This window comes from Alligator sinensis, unplaced genomic scaffold (assembly GCF_000455745.1).
Source record: "Alligator sinensis unplaced genomic scaffold, ASM45574v1 scaffold575_1, whole genome shotgun sequence".
Taxonomy (NCBI): domain Eukaryota; kingdom Metazoa; phylum Chordata; order Crocodylia; family Alligatoridae; genus Alligator; species Alligator sinensis.
Genome location: NW_005842051.1, coordinates 1,586,693 through 1,591,592, shown reverse-complemented (window position 1 = coordinate 1,591,592; position 4,900 = coordinate 1,586,693).

Here is a 4,900-nt window from a genome sequence, read left to right as displayed (position 1 = left end):
TGCAATGCTAATTCTAATCCACCACCTACAAAATTTACCTGGGCCAGATTAGATGGACAATGGCCTGAAGGCTTACTGTCTATAAACAATACTCTGCATTTCAATAGCCCACTAACTCACAATCATGCTGGGACTTACATTTGCAGGATAACAAATTCCCTTGGTCAAAGAAGCGATCAAAAGACTATTTATATATTAGATCGTTCTACCACACGACCACCTACGGTTTCATGGCATTCTTCAACTAATAGCATTATAGGTCTAGCGTCAACATTAACCTTAACAGTAATGCAGAAAGGCGATTGGGGTATCATTATTGGTAGTGCAGTGGGTGGAACTCTCTTTCTAATGTTTGTAAGTATTTTAGTTGGCATATTCTGTTATGGAAACAGACGGGCGCTCCGTGGCGACTACTTTGTTATGAACCACATTTCACTAACTGAAGAAAAAGGGGACTCCCAAATAAATGTTCTCCAATCAGATGATGACCGATAATTGTTGTTATATATTTAAGTTATTGTATTTTATAGTTTGTTAAAGACCGGTCTATAGAGTTGTTTGTTTATATGTATTTGTTAACAACTTAAGCTATGTAAAGCCAATGAGTCCTTAGACGAAAATTACGTATAACACATACATGTGTTTATAATTCCGCTGTGCCGTCGGCAAGGGGGCATGTCATAACCCAATGATTTTGATGCCTTGGCACAGTGGAATTTTCCCGCCACGCTAGGGCTTCTTTGCATGGTGGGGTTTGTCTGCTGCAAAGAGTAAACTCCGGTGCAAAAAGGTTCCCACCATTTGTATGTAAATTCACACCCCATTATTGGCGGATTCTAAATTATTCCTACTTGATGGCTAGTAATTGGCTCGCTAGCCGTATAAAAATCCGCGCGACTTCCGTCCAAGTTGGAGAACTTTGAGCACGCTGCAGAGTGACTTAAAAGAATTCCTGACTCATGGCAGAGCGAATCGATAGCCTGATCAACTATCAATTTTTCTCCCTGTCGCCGAACGCTTATCCCCGACGTACCCTCTCCCTGCATGCCTGGTTCGTTCTGTGGACTCACTGGCTCGGTTTCTTGCGAGTTGAAGCAACTCGTTGCAACTACGCAAGCAGCCTTTACAGCCTGCGTCGCGGCCACCAGCGGTGTAAGTAAAAGCTATTTTTCCAACCAATTCGCTGTCTCGCCTCTCCATCCACCAGCCCGCCAGACGTTCGCTTAATTAACCAGCATTTCCTTCGGTCGGTTCTTCCCGGCCGAGACAGCTACCTGTAAATGTAAGTAGCAAATTTGCTTGAGATTACTTATGGGGCAGTAGCACATATGTAGATGCCTGACCAGGAGCAAATGTGCTCCCAATCAGCTGGGCAACAGGGTGCAGGAGATTGCTCCCTGCCCCCAGGAACTATCTGCTTCTAGAGCAGACTCCACCACTAGAGTTGGGGCAGGGAGTATGTCCCCCTACCCCGGCAGCAGGGAGCTTCCCAGCCCCCACTTCACAATTGGTGAGAGAGACCTGGGAGATCCTTATCTCCCAGTCTGAACTCTGTTGTCCTCACACCAGTGCTGTGAGATCCTTATCTTCCAGCCCAAGCTCCACAGTTGTAAGGCCCAGGCTGGGAGATCCTTGCTCCCAGCCTGAGCCCTGTGGTCATGAGGCTGGGAGATCCTTGGAGCCAGGGTAAGGGGACATTGTCCCTGCCTGGGCTCTGGTGGCAGAGCCTGCCCCGGCAGCAGGCAGCTCCCAGGGGCAGGGAGCAATATCTTAGTCCCCACCAGGAGACAGCTGTCTCCTGGCCCCATGCTCCCTGCCAGCCACTGGGCTAGCACCCAGGGAGAGCCTAGAGCTCCCCCTGAATTCTGCAGAGACCTGGTACAGGGCTGCAGGGAGTGGGAGCAGTCTGCTGCTAGAAGCAGCAAATCTGCTCCCACGTCCCTGCAGGTGTACATGTGTACGTGGGAGAGTTTACTCCAGAGTACTTTAAGAGTAAACTGCTCCTGGATTATTTGCATGTGTAGATGCTCCCAGTAACTCCAGTTTTTAAACTCCTATGTATATCACACATGAACTATATTTTTTACTTACTAACTCATAGTAACAAATAAGATTCCTTTTCAGAGCTATGTAGATGGTTCCTTTGTCATGTATTTGCATTTAAAGCATAAGCAAGGGTTAACTAATGAAAATGTTTCTAATTGTTTAGTGTCAGCCAGGACCAAGTGCAGAGCACTTTAGAAGGGAGGAGGTGATCAGCATTTTGCAGGGTATAGCCTCACAGGCTGAATATCAGTGGGGGAGTTTGGGACGAGTTGAATTAGAGCAAGTGATATATCCACATGTGACTGGATTGTAGGTGCGAGTATGCAATATGCAAAATGTAATTTATGCATCACATCAGCTAACAGTATTTATCATTTGTTAATAAGAAGAATCAGAGGAAATGTATAAGACCTAAGAGTCAGCAGCTCCCTAAACTTAAATTGAAAAATATGTCCTGGAGCTGTGGGAGTCATGGAAAATGTACAGAAGAAATCAGATTGTATGCTGGCTGTAAATAATGTGGCAGCTCCCTGACTGTGATGATAAAGCTCTAAGCAAGGAAGAAGAACAAATACAAGTGGTATCTCTATGAGCGATGGCTCAGACCTAAATCTATTTATAGCTAAGCCTTTTATATAAAGTGCTTAGGCTTAGCAATGAATACACAGGCCTGTATAGGAGAACAAAGGACTGGATGTTTGTCATAGATTGAAATGCTGTGCAAGGTCCACGCACAGTAGGCAGAAGATTTCTTTCTTGTTACAATAATTGGACTCTGAACATACCAAAAGAAATTAAGATCATTTAAAGGATTTTTTCTCTCTGTCTCCTTGTTGTTCTTATGCTCTGTTGGTAGCAGCTTTAACATTGTGTGCAATCAACCAGAAGCATGTATTGTATAGTCTGAGCTTCACAGTTTACAGTTGTATAAACATATCATTTGTAGAATACAGTTTCTACATATAGAGGTGGGGAACAAAGCTGAAGGAGTGCTTTGCATAGAAAAGGTTGCATTCTTTACAGCTACCTAAAATTTTGCTCCATTTAGGAAGGTTTCCATGTTAGTGTATTATTGCTTATAATAAATAATTTTCCACTATTCTACCAGCTCTGGAAGTGAGGGGATGAGTCATGTTTGAATAAAGGAAATAGGGGATTGGGATGCGTGCAAATGTTACTCATGCTGAAAACTGATTGGGAACAGAAACCATACCCTTTTCAGGTGTTCTGAACAAGAAAGACTTACTAACACTAATACAATTGAAGAATGGCCAGCAGCATATTTCACAGAGATCTTGCTGATTCAAGAACACTCACTCAAAGCAGCTGGGTTTCCAAGGCAGCAATGACTCCTGACTGGCAGTGCCACCAATGTGACTGTGGGGTTGCAGCAGCAGCAGCTGCTATATTCTTCTCCCCGTCCCTTTCCCCTCCAAGTTGGTACCCAAGCCTGCTGCCCCAGTCACCCTACCTTAGTTACACTACTGCACTCACTGAAAAAAGTACTAAAAGTGACAGAGAAATGGAGATTGGGGACCCTTGTTTGAGACCGGTGCTACATAGTTACTTATGCAACACCCAGACATCACTAGAGTTGGATGCATTAAAAATACCTTTGGTAGAAAAGATAAGAGAAAGGCTACTCTTGCGATAAACTGGAATTGACTTTGTAATGGTGACAGGAACATGATATATATAGATCATGTTCAGATCTGGTGGTGTAAGAGTCCTTTATGAAACTGGGATCTAATCACCTTCTGCTGGAAAATGCACTGTCTTCTCTTTCCCCTCTCCTCACAACACTAAGAACACCAAGAAGAACATATCACACACCCACTCGCACTATACCTCATGCATTTCTAGAAGTACAGAACTTGTGAACTGAAGGAATGCAAATCATTATTCTTTTCTAAATGGACATTATTATATACAACCAAAATGATACCTGAAGAAAAGATTATTGTTTTCCCCTTTCCCCTTATAGCATGTTTAATAATATTATAACTATGAAAGAACAATCTGCAAGGCCATTTTTGAGCTTTGGGGTGTAGGATTTGAATAGAAAAATGATATAATGTTTTCCCTCTGTTTCTGTCTTTACTTGCATTCTGGCTCTCACTAAATCATGCAATTTCTGTCTCTACAGCTCCCTCTATGTGTTACAGGTATTATGCAATTAACTGGTTAATTGCACAGTTACCTAGAGATCAGCATGCAAAGTAGCTATCATGTCATACAAATGCACATGCAAAGTAGTACACATGCAAGGTAGCTATCATGCCATACAAATCTTTAACCAGCCTTGAAAACGTGTGCTAACTTTGTAGCTAGTTGCTATTGAGCTTTAATTTGCATGTGTAGCAGGGTCTCCCCTGTGTCTGGGAGCCTTGTTAGCTCCCAACCTTAGGGGTGCACCCTGATCACAGGGGGCTGGAAGTCCCACAGCTGCCTGGACCCAGCAGGGTCTCAACAGCTGCAGGGCATAGCTGTGATTTCCCAGCCCCAGGGGTCTCACACACTCCCAGGGCTGGGAGATCACACCAGTCATAATGTCCCAGCCTCGGGGCTTTCATGCACCCTGGGCCTGAGAGATTGCAGCAGCTACATATCCCAGCTGGGTGTCCCCGCAGCAGCTACATCTCCCTGGGTGCCCCCACAGCTAGGAACCCCTCAGCAGAGGGAGCTCCCAGGCACAGGAGCACGCTTCTTGCCACTGGCAATAAGACACAATGGGGTCAAAGGTGCATGGCAGGAGGCACAAAGGTGCAATCCCACAATTCTGCTTCCTGCCATGCATGTGTAGAGGGGGGCTTACGCCATCTCCAAAATTTCACCCTTTTTCCAATTTCCTGCT